A 12,868-nucleotide genomic window follows, 5' to 3' on the forward strand; every position below is an offset into this window, starting at 1 on the left:
ATGCAGGTATAAAAAGTCGACACGCGGCCCTTCAGGTCTGTAGTACAGCTTGTTCGTCCTCACGGATGGGTCGAGTGTCTGTGTGTAGTGGTCTATAGAGTGTGTACGGTTACCTACTCTCTTATTAATGAGGGGGTCGATCGTTTCTCATCTTACTGTTCTGTGAAGCAGGTTTCTTAGTGATGTATCTACAATATTCAAGGTGAGATGTTATGTCACGTTGTGCATGTGTTTAAGTGGTTGTATGTGTGTCTCGATTATTACGTGGACATGTGGCTGTGTGTACATGCAGTCGTGCTGGGATCGATCCCCATCAGTGGGCCCATTGGCTGTTTCTCATTCCAGCCAATGCACCACAACTGGTATAACAAAGGCCATGGTACATGCTATCCTGTCTGTGGGATGGTGCATATAAAAGATACCTTGCTACTAATAGAAAAATGTAGCGGGTTTCCTCTCTTAAGACTTAGTATGTAGTAATATGTCAAAATTAGCTAATGTTTTGACATCCAACAGAAAAATTATTAATAAATCAATGAGCTCCAGGTGTTGTTAAATTTAATGTTATGAAATACGTGTCTTGCCATTGAGATTGTGGGACTGGTAGAAATTGATGTGGTTATGCTTTGTAAAGAGAGCTCATATGCTTAAGGGGAAATGCGATTGATTTTGGCTATAGTTCAATCTGATAAGCTGCCGTAACTAAGCAATGTATTATTAATCATGAGAAAACACAGCAGTTAAGTGTTGGTTGGGTTTCTTTCTTGTTTTTTTCCCCCTTTTCTTTTTCATCAGGGTTAAATAAAGAATTTTAAATGCTCCTTCCTCCCCCCCCCCCCCACCTCCCCCTGTATCTGACGTGTGTGTGTGTGTGTATATATATATTGAATTATGTGCTAGAAGTTAAGGTGGCCTCTGTAATTTATAGGCTGTTAAATATTTAATAATGGTCAAATTATTGTAGATTATTTGGATATTAAAGGGACATTTCCCAGTTTGCTGCAATTTTTAAGATGTTATCGACTAACAGACTTTTTAACAATTGTAATTACATATCAAATATATTTTTCTGCATAAAATATTAGTGGCTGTATATTAAACATGTTTCTGATCGTTCTAATATTTGTACTAGGTTAAATTTCATTTTATTTCCTAAAATATAGTTTTTTCATACGTACGAAATTATTTTAAGACAAAATCCAGTTTGGGCTTCTTAGAAATATTAAGACGACCAGAAAACATTGAATATACAGACACTGATATTGTAAACAAGAACATATATTTAATATGTAACTATAATCGTAGAACTATTTTATTAGTCGGAGACATCTTACAATGGAGCAAACTGAGGAATGTCCCTTTAAACGGGAATATTTTGTTTAGTATCAGTTCACAATTCAGAGATCGCTACACCTCAGCTATCTGGGCTGTCTGTCCAGGACAGTGAGTTGTTAGTAGTTAATGGTTAGTGAGAGGGAAGAGGGTGTAGTGCATGGTCTTACACCTACGCACTGAGCTGTTAAAACTTGTTCTGGGTGGGAGGTAGTACCGGGCTGCAAACCCAATACCTACCAGCTTTATAAGTCCGATGGCTTAACCACGTCACCACCGAGGCCAGTTTTAACTTTAAATGCTTTATATGTCCGATGGCTTAACAACGTCACCACCGAGGCCAGTTTTAACTTTAAATGCTTTATATGTCCGATGGCTTAACAACGTCACCACCGAGGCCAGTTTTAACTTTAAATGCTTTATATGTCCGATGGCTTAACCACGTCACCACCGAGGCCAGTTTTAACTTTAAATGCTTTATATGTCCGATGGCTTAACTACGTCACCACCGAGGCCAGTTTTAACTTTAAATGCTTTATATGATTGTTCATTTCTGTTTGTAGGAGTTGGCGGAGCAGAAATTACATGAAAGTGCCTGGTACAACAGCTGATCTAAAACGTGTGGTGGGGCAGAACTTCTATGCTCATGAGGTTAGTGTTTACAATTTAAACATACATGTATGAATGAGGTTAGTGTTTACAATTTAAACATATGAATGAGGTTAGTGTTTACAATTTAAACATATGAATGAGGTTAGTGTTTACAATTTATACATACATACCAAGTTAGAATTTAAACATATGAATGAGGTTAGTGTTTACAATTTAAACATATACCAGGTTAGAATTTAAACATATGAGATTCATATTTAGAATTTAAACATATGAATGAGGTTAGTGTTTACGATTTAAATATATATACCAGGTTAGAATTTAAACATATGAGGTTAGTGTTTACAATTTAAACATATATACCAGGTTAGAATTTAAACATATGAATGAGGTTAGTGTTTACAATTTAAACATATATACCAGGTTAGAATTTAAACATGAATGAGGTTAGTGTTTACAATTGAAATATACATACCAGGTTAGAATTTAAACATATGAGGTTAGTGTTTACAATTGAAACATACATACCAGGTTAGAATTTAAACATGAGGTTAGTGTTTACAATTTAAACATATGAATGAGGTTAGTGTTTACGATTTAAATATATATACCAGGTTAGAATTTAAACATATGAGGTTAGTGTTTACAATTTAAACATATATACCAGGTTAGAATTTAAACATGAATGTGGTTAGTGTTTACAATTGAAACATACATACCAGGTTAGAATTTAAACATATGAGGTTAGTGTTTACAATTGAAACATACATACCAGGTTAGAATTTAAACATGAGGTTAGTGTTTACAATTTAAACATACATACCCAGGTGAGAATTTAAACATATGAGGTTAGATTTTAGAATTTAAAACATACACAGTTAGTATTTTGAATTTAAACATATGAGGTTAGTATTCAGAATTTGGATATGAGGTTAACATTTAGAATTTAATCATGCAAGGTTAGTATTTAGAATTTAAACATACAAGGTTTGTATTTACAATTTAAACATACAGGGTTTATATTTATAATTTAAACATGCAAGGTTAGTATCTAGAATTTAAACATATGCGGTTAATATTTAGAATTTAAAAATATGCAAGTTTAGTATTTAGCATTTAAAACATGCAGGGTTAGTATTAAATAATTTAAAATTTAAACATACGGCCCAGATTTATGAAGCGTGTTGTGACCCCCCATTTTCTTGCAGGTAGATTAGATGCGAGGTGCTACACTTTCTATTGCTGTATTTCCTGGGTGTGTTGATACGCTGCTTATATCAGTTGTATTAGTAAACGTTAACATCATCAGCAATAGGAATTGATTTGCTCTATTAGAACCTGTATGTAACTCCACGGAAGTGTGTATTATGAGCAGCTATTGTTATGCTAATGTAATAACTCAGAATGTAAACATGGCTGGTGTTTAGTTTACTGTGTGCTGTATTATTACGACCAACAGCTGCCACCACGCGTATATATACTATATTAACACACATACAGTGACAGGTATATACAGCTGGCCGCATTTCTCTCTGATCTATTGATTTAGTGTGTCCTTCGTGCTTCTGTGTGTAGTTATTATGTACAGTCATCCTACTGGCCTACAGGCTGGTAGGTACTGGGTTCGGATCCTAGTTGAGGCATGGGATTTTTAATCCAGATACCAACTCCAAACCCTGATTGAGTGCTCCGCAAGGCTCAGTGGGTAGGTGTAAACCACTTGCACCGACCAGTGATCCATAACTGGTTCAACAAAGGCCATGGTTTGTGCTATCCTGCCTGTGGGAAGCGCAAATAAAAGATCCCTTGCTGCTAATCGGAAAGAGTAGCCTATGAAGTGGTGACAGCAGGTTTCCTCTCTCAATATCTGTGTGGTCCTTAACCATATGTTCGACGCCATATAACTGAAAATAAAATGTGTTAAGTGCGTTGTTAAATAAAAAGTTTCTTGTTCTTTTTTTTTTTCCTACTGGCCTTGATGGGATATACACTCTAGTGGTGTTGTTAAACAAAACAAACAAACTTTGATGGAATACACATGACATTGTGTAGTGGAAGGAAAGAAGGAAATGTTTTATTTAACAATGCATTCAACACATTTTATTTATGGTCATATGGCATCGGACATATGGTTAAGTACCACACATATGTTGAGAGAGGAAACCCATTGTCGCCACTTCATGGGCTACTCTTTCCGATTAGCAGCAAGGGATCTTTTATATGCACCATCCCACAGACAGGATAGTACATACCGCATCCTTTGTTACACCAGTTGTGGAGCACTGGCTGGAGCAAGAAATAGCCCAATGGGTTGTGTAGTGGATTAAATGGGTCCCATGTAGTGAATTGTTGGTCTGCATTAGTGGAAATTATCATTGGATCGCACGCCTTCGGTGAACCCAGGGCAGGATGTAGCCCAGTGGTATAGCACTCGCTTTATGTGCGGTCGGTCTGGGATCGATCCCTATCAGTGGGCCCATTGGGCTATTTCTCGTTCCAGCCAGTGCTCCACAACTGGTATAACACAGGTCGTGGTATATACTATATCTTGTCTGTGGGATGGTGCATATAAAAGATCCCTTGCTGTTAATCGAAAGGAGTATAGCCTATGAAGTGATGACAGCTGGTTTCCTCTCTCAGTATCTGTGTGGTCCTTAACCATGTGAATGTGAGGTTGGCATGTGAATGTTCGGTGTTTATAGCATTTCTATGCATGCTGTTATAAAGAGGTGGTCTTGCTGCGAGGTTGGCATGTGAATGTTCGGTGTTTATAGCTGATCGGACAGGATTGATTGCGGGTAGCAATTTAGTGCTGACATCTAGCTTGTTGTGGCTTTAACATTCTGGTCATCTCGCCTACTCGAGAAGCCAGATCAATTCAGATTGGCTCACATTCATTGATGCGTGTTAATATGTTCACCTCCCATGACCGAGCGCTTGGGCAATCGATCATGACTGACCTTAATTTAATGCATGTAATAGTGTATATAAACCATTTAAATGATCATAAATAGATTTTTGTTTATGTTTAATTTTTCTGTAAAATTATTATTTACCAGATCAGATAATTGTAAATAATGATTTTACTTATCTATATGATCACAAAACTTCAAAGATGTTCAATGGATTTCAGACACTTAATTATTATGGGTTGGGTTGCAAGAGGAATTTATTCAATATGTGTGTCTACTTGACTTCACTTTGAGTAGGGGTGGGACGTAGCCCAGTGGTAAAGCGCTCGCTTGATGCACGGTAGGTTTGGGATCGGTCCCTGTCAGTGCACCATGACTGGTACATCACAGGCTGTGGTATGTGTTATCCTGTCTATGGGATGGTACATATAAAAGATCCTTTGCTGCTAATCGAAAAGAGTAGCCCATGAAATGGCGACAGCGGGTTTCCTCTCTCAATATCTGTGTGGTCCTTAACCATATGTCCGACACCATATAACCGTAAATAAAATGTGTTGAGTGTGTTGTTAAATAAACCATTTCCTTCTGTTCCTTCACTATAAGTAAAACGGTGAGATACAGGCATTAATTACCTTTCCGACAGTGTTGGCAATGGCGTCAACTTTTCCTTCACTTTAAGTAAAACGGTGAGATACAGGCATTAATTACCTTTCCGACAGTGTTGGCAATGGCGTCAACTTTTCCTTCACTTTAAGTAAAACGGTGAGATACAGGCATTAATTACCTTTCCGACAGTGTTGGCAATGGCGTCAACTTTTCCTTCACTTTAAGTAAAACGGTGAGATACAGGCATTAATTACCTTTCCGACAGTGTTGGCAATGGCGTCAACTTTTCCTTCACTTTAAGTAAAACGGTGAGATACAGGCATTAATTACCTTTCCGACAGTGTTGGCAATGGCGTCAACTTTTCCTTCACTTTAAGTAAAACGGTGAGATACAGGCATTAATTACCTTTCCGACAGTGTTGGCAATGGCGTCAACTTTTCCTTCACTTTAAGTAAAACGGTGAGATACAGGCATTAATTACCTTTCCGACAGTGTTGGCAATGGCGTCAACTTTTCCTTCACTTTAAGTAAAACGGTGAGATACAGGCATTAATTACCTTTCCGACAGTGTTGGCAATGGCGTCAACTTTTCCTTCACTTTAAGTAAAACGGTGAGATACAGGCATTAATTACCTTTCCGACAGTGTTGGCAATGGCGTCAACTTTTCCTTCACTTTAAGTAAAACGGTGAGATACAGGCATTAATTACCTTTCCGACAGTGTTGGCAATGGCGTCAACTTTTCCTTCACTATAAGTAAAACGGTGAGATACAGGCATTAATTACCTTTCCGACAGTGTTGGCAATGGCGTCAACTTTTCCTTCACTTTAAGTAAAACGGTGAGATACAGGCATTAATTACCTTTCCGACAGTGTTGGCAATGGCGTCAACTTTTCCTTCACTTTAAGTAAAACGGTGAGATACAGGCATTAATTACCTTTCCGACAGTGTTGGCAATGGCGTCAACTTTTCCTTCACTTTAAGTAAAACGGTGAGATACAGGCATTAATTACCTTTCCGACAGTGTTGGCAATGGCGTCAACTTTTCCTTCACTTTAAGTAAAACGGTGAGATACAGGCATTAATTACCTTTCCGACAGTGTTGGCAATGGCGTCAACTTTTCCTTCACTTTAAGTAAAACGGTGAGATACAGGCATTAATTACCTTTCCGACAGTGTTGGCAATGGCGTCAACTTTTCCTTCACTTTAAGTAAAACGGTGAGATACAGGCATTAATTACCTTTCCGACAGTGTTGGCAATGGCGTCAACTTTTCCTTCACTTTAAGTAAAACGGTGAGATACAGGCATTAATTACCTTTCCGACAGTGTTGGCAATGGCGTCAACTTTTGCATTACGGTTTCACATTAAAGTTTTGCATGTTTATCAGTTTCTCATAAACTACAAGTCCTAGGTCAGTGAAATTTGGTTTATAGTTGCACCTATGGATGTACATCATAGTGCACCACAGAATTCTTGTTTTTATACTTTTGCATGTATTTAATTTATAGGGGTCGCAAGGTTAAAAAGGTACCCGGTAACAACTAGTTTATAACCTAATATATTTCACTAAAATTAACCAATGTGCTGGGGCATTTATTTTCCATTTAAAAGTGTATTGATGTTTTGTTCTACTTCATCTGCCCTGCTATATATTATATATCCAGAACGAGCGTGATTACTGTAGACATGTATGTGTTCTATCTGTAACTGTAAATGTATGTGTTATTATAGATTTTCCCTGCTATATATTATATCCAGACCGAGCGTGATTACTGTAGACATGTATGTGTTCTATCTGTAACTGTAAATGTATGTGTTATTATAGATTTTCCCTGCTATATATTATATCCAGACCGAGCGTGATTACTGTAGACATGTATGTGTTCTATCTGTAACTATAAATGTATGTGTTATTATAGATCTGCCCTGCTATATATTATATCCAGACCGAGCGTGATTACTGTAGACATGTATGTGTTCTATCTGTAACTGTAAATGTATGTGTTATTATAGATCTGACCTGCTATATATTATATCCAGACCGAGCGTGATTTATGTAGACATGTATGTGTTCTATCTGTAACTGTAAATGTATGTGTTATTATAGATCTGACCTGCTATATATTATATCCAGACTGAGCGTGATTACTGTAGACATGTATGTGTTCTATCTGTAACTGTAAATGTATGTGTTATTATAGATCTGACCTGCTATATATTATATACAGAACAAGGGTGATTACGGTAGACATGTATGTGTTCTATCTGTAACTGTAAATGTATGTGTTATTATCTGTCATGTAGTCAAGACTTGATGGCCTCCTGTCAACAACTTGTCTATAATTAACTTGGTGTATGTTAGGTGTTGAGTTTTTTGCGCTGTTTACACCTCCACATGAAAACAAATTGAGTGCAGTGATTAATTGCTCCCATAACATACATATAGATTATGGGGAGCCATTCAAGATATTATCATGTCGATATAAATCCACATGATAATTAAGAGAAGCTAAAAATGTTTTAAAAAAATAATTTAATCCCTCTGCAGTGTTTCAATGGAATTGAATGTATTCACAATCAAGAGGGGGTATAGGGGGGCCAGAAAGAAAATGGGTTACGTTTAGGGTTAGGGTTGAGAACATCATACAGTAATGATAAGAGTCAATAATTTTGTCAAAATGTTAACTTAAAAAACATAAAATCTGCAAAATATTTGGATATACATATAGCACCATCCCCATTTTACCCTCTGGCAGAAACCCTTTCTCTCCTTTGAATACCATCTTATTTCTTCCTGAGCTGGCAGTTCCTCCTGCCTTTCAGCTTGTTTCACTGTCCACCTTCACATCCCAGTCCTTGTCTCTCAAACAATGACAGGTGCTTGTCTCTTGTGGCTATGCATGCCACACACCTGCCATTTCCCATCAGCTTTAGCTGTGGTCTTAGTCTGACCACTTTGGAGAGAGTTCAGTAGTTACTTGTGGCACTGTTAAGAGCTAGGCAATTGTAGGGCAGCTAAAACTTACTCTCCTTGAAATTGGACTATAGTCTGAGAGGAGTGCTGGGAAGTGTGAGAGTGATAGCTCCCCTTAAACGGTGAAGTCTGACTGTTAAATAAGGAAAGGAAGGAAATGTTTTATTTAATGACGCACTCAACACATTTTATTTATGGTTATATGACGTCGGACATATGGTTAAGAACCACACAGATATTGAGAGGGGAAACCCGCTGTCGACACTTCATGGGCTACTAGCTCTTTTCGATTAGTAGCAAGGGATCTTTTATATGCATCATCCCACAGACAGGATAGTACATACCACAGCCTTTGTTACACCAGTCGTGGAGCACTGGCTGGAATGAGAAATAGCCCAGTGGGTCCACCGATGGGGATCGATCCTGAACCGACCGCGCATCAAGCAAATGCTTTACCACTGTGTTACGTCCCACCCTGACTGTTAAATAAGACCATGACCGAGTTTTTACTTTAAAAAACAGAACTTTGTTTTGTTTAACGACACCACTAGAACACATTGATTAATAAATCATTGGCTTTTGGATGTTAAACATTTGGTAATTCTGACTCTTAGTCATCAGAGGAAAGGTGCTACATTTTTTCCATTAAAAGCAAGGGATCTTTTATATGCACTTTCGCACAGACAGGAAAGCACATACCTGTACACGGCCTTTGACCAGTTGTGGTGCACTGGTTAGAATGAGAGAGAAAAACCCAAACTAACAGAAAAATGTAGCAGATTTCCTCCAAGACTACATGTATACATGTCAAATATAGTGGCCTTGTTAAACAAAGTAAACTTTAACTTTAAAGGGACATTCCTCAGTTTGCTGCAATTTGTAAGATGTTATCGACTAACATGGACTTTTTAACGATTGTAATTACATATCAAATATATTTTTCTGCACAATATATTAATGGCTGTATATTAAACGTGTTTCTGATCATTGTAATATTTGTACTAGGTTAAATTTCATTTTATTTCCTAAAATATTTTTTTTCGTATGTACGTAATTATTTGAAGACAAAATCCAGTTTAGGCTTCTTACAAATATTAAGATGACCAGAAAGACATTAAATATACAGACAATGATATTCTAAACAAGAAAATATATTTAATATGTAAGTTTAATCGTAAACATTTTATTAGTCGGAAACATCTTACAATGGAGCAAACTCAGGAATGTCCCTTAAAATGTTGACTTTTCATTTTCGTTTTAAAAAAAAAAAAAATTATGCTTATATCCAGTTAAGGTTCAAGTATGTTAACTTGAACCTTAACTGGATATAAACATAAAAATAAATGTAAAAAAAACGAAAATGAAAAGTCAACATTTGAATCTACACTTTCTTCTACCATGTGACACCTGACAAAATGTCTGCTTGAAACTTTAAAAAAGATGATCTATGGGCAGCTCACATGGTCTGGTGGTCAGTTAATTTGTCAACAAAACAATCTGGATTGCCGGTGTCTTCAAGCGTATCCCGTGTATAATACACAGTCATTGAATGCCAGGGCCTGCCATGAAAGGAAATCAGCGTGTTCAATTGTCCACCTGTCCACTGCAATCTTGTAAGATAGGGCAAACAGTTTGGTAGTTGTGAGCCTATGTATTATTACTGTGTCCAAGTGGTGTTAGTGCTTTGTTCATCTGACCACAATGTGTGGAGTGAGAACAAATTATATACTGAACCCCACAGAAAACGCATCACTCAATTTTTAGTTGTATTGCTGTTATCTGAGATTGCTGTAAAACCATATTTTATATGCAAGTGCATTTCACCATAATGCTGGGCAGGATTTAGTTCAGTCAGTTGAGTGCTCGTCTGAGGTGTTTGTGTTGCAGGATTGAACCCCTTTAGTGGATCCATTCATTAGTGTATGATTTTCTTAACTCTAACCCTAAACTTAACCCATTTTCTTTCTGGGGGAGCCCCCTTCCCATACCCCCCTGTTGACTGTGGCTGCATTCAATTTCATAGCGCCATCGTATCCAAAAATGTCTTTATGGCAGAAACACTGACTTTGTGTTGAATGCATGCAGCAGTATTCCTTTTGTAGATGGTTCATTTTGATGAACATGAAATGAGTAGAATATTATATGTTAGACTTCAAAACGACATACTAATTAAAGTAATTTAAAATGAGGGGCGGGATGTAGCCTTGTGGTAAAGCACTCGCTCGATGCGTGGTTGGTCTGAGATAGATCCCCGTCGGTGGGCCCATTGCACTATTTCTCATTCCAGCTAGTGCACCACAACTGGTATATCAAAGGCTGTGGTAAGTACTACTCTGTCTGTGGGATGGTGCATATAAAAGATCCCTTGCTGCTATTTGAGAAGAGTAGTCCATGAGGTGGCGACAGCGGGTTTCCTCTCTCAGTGTCTGTGTTGTTCTTAACCATATGTCTGACACCATATAACTGTAAATAAAATGTGTTGAGTGCATCGTTAAATAAAACATTACCTTCCTTCCTTCAAAAAGACGTACTAAAGTAATTTAATATCGGCTGAAGTGTAATTAAATATTCATTTCCTAATCTTTAACGGGCAGGTTTAATTTACATATGACTCAGTCGGTGGACATTTGCCTACTGTTCAAAGATAGAACCACCTCAGTGAATCTATTCTCTGTTTGGGGTTTTCCCATTCCATCCAGCGTTCCATGCTGGATCCTTGCTGCTAATTAAAACTCGTGTGTCAGAAATACTATATGTATTGCATGTAATAGAAATATTTAATTTTGCTTTAATGGTGTCAGCAAACAAAAGGAACGTTTTGTTAATTTTTCTATTATTTTAAGTGAACAAATGTACTTGTTTTGTGTTTTTATTCAAACACCTATAGCTATCCCATCGAATGAAGTCGTTTTGTTAATTTTTCTATTATTTTAAGTGAACAAATGTACTGGTTTTGTGTTTTTATTCAAACACCTATAGCTATCCCATCGAATGAAGTCGTTTTGTTAATTTTTCTATTATTTTAAGTGAACAAATGTACTGGTTTTGTGTTTTTATTCAAACACCTATAGCTATCCCATCGAATGAAGTCGTTTCTGAGAATAATGGATGCTAGCAGAAAAGAAGTGACTTGAGATCATAAATAATGTCTGTGTACAGATTTAACAGACATTTCTTTAAAAAGAGTCATTTGTGTTTAGAATTACTTCCCTTTTGATGCTTGACTTCTTGTAATGATCTTTGAAGTAGCTCTTGAAGAGTCTTCCAGTCACTACACGGTAACTCAGTCAACTGTCAGAATGACTTAATTAACAAAACGCGCTGCACATTCTGTCTTTGTAGGGGCAGGATACAGGTCAGTAGTAGACCTCAAGTGTCCTGGGTCACAGGATCAATCATCCTTAGTGGGTTCCCTTTTTCTTTTTTACTTTTTTTTCTTCTTTTTTTCTGGCCCAGCTGGTGTGCTATATTACCGGTACATCAAAGGCAGTTGTGCTGTTCTGCCTTTGGGAAAGTGTATATAAAAGATCCATTGCTGCTTTTTTCAGTAGCAGAAGGGTTTTTCATGATATCTCTCTCTCTCTCTCTCTCTCTCTCTCTCTCTCTCTCTCTCTCTCTCTCTCTCTCTCTCTCTCTCTCTCTCTCTCTCTCACACACACATTTGACATCCAGTAGGCGATGATTAATAAATCAATGTGCTCTAGTGGTGTCATTAAACAAAACAAACTTCTTTCACACAAACACACAGTGCTCCCCTGATGTATGATCGATGTAAGATCGATCCCCATCAGTGGACCCATTGGGCTTTTTCTCGTTCCTGCCAGTGCTCCACAACTGGTGTAACAAAGGCTGTGGTATATACTATCCTGTATGTGGGATGGTGCATATAAAAGATCCCTGGCTGCTAATTAAAAATAATAGCTCATAAAGTGGTGACAGGGGGTTTCCTCTCTCAATATACGTGTGGTTCTCAATCATAAGTCCGATGCCAGATAACCATAAATAAAAAAAATGTGTTGAGTGCGTCGTTAAACAAAACATTTCCTTCATTCCTTTCTCTCACACATGCACGCATAAACACGCACACACACGTTGCACAAAAATTATTTGCCTTTCCAGTCTTGGCTGGGAAATAGGAAAATAAAATAAATGTCAGTTATTACACAAGCTTTCTTTGGTAACAAGTTTATATATGTCCCAAGTGAACTAATTTTCATCTGTCAGGAAGTGGTGCAATGAGTTTAATATTCTTTTTATTACTCCGAGGAGAACGTCGAACCCTTCTAGCTTGTACTAAGAAACCTTTCAATTTGTGTGCCACTGGGGGCAAAGCTATTTTGCGACTACTCTGTTGTTAACAAACACTCCTTTCCTTTAAGGTAGATTAGTGTGTTAGATAATTAATATTACAGTTGTGAAGACACTTCA

The 12,868-nt window shown here is 37.3% G+C and overlaps 1 protein-coding gene across 2 annotated transcripts in view; it reads left to right on the forward strand.

The window, feature by feature from the left end:
* LOC121390024 (tripartite motif-containing protein 2-like) overlaps window positions 1–12,868 on the forward strand; it is an 87,387-nt gene that overhangs the window by 46,499 nt on the left and 28,020 nt on the right. The window contains exons 1-2 of one of the 2 annotated variants that reach the window (XM_041521722.1): window positions 60–202; window positions 1,896–1,983. The gene's annotated coding sequence lies outside the window, so the exon portion shown is untranslated. Of the gene's footprint in view, window positions 1–59; window positions 203–1,895; window positions 1,984–12,868 lie in introns of those variants that run through there. The other variant, XM_041521723.1, reaches the window with a different exon arrangement.

Source organism: Gigantopelta aegis, chromosome 15 (assembly GCF_016097555.1).
Source record: "Gigantopelta aegis isolate Gae_Host chromosome 15, Gae_host_genome, whole genome shotgun sequence".
Taxonomy (NCBI): domain Eukaryota; kingdom Metazoa; phylum Mollusca; class Gastropoda; order Neomphalida; family Peltospiridae; genus Gigantopelta; species Gigantopelta aegis.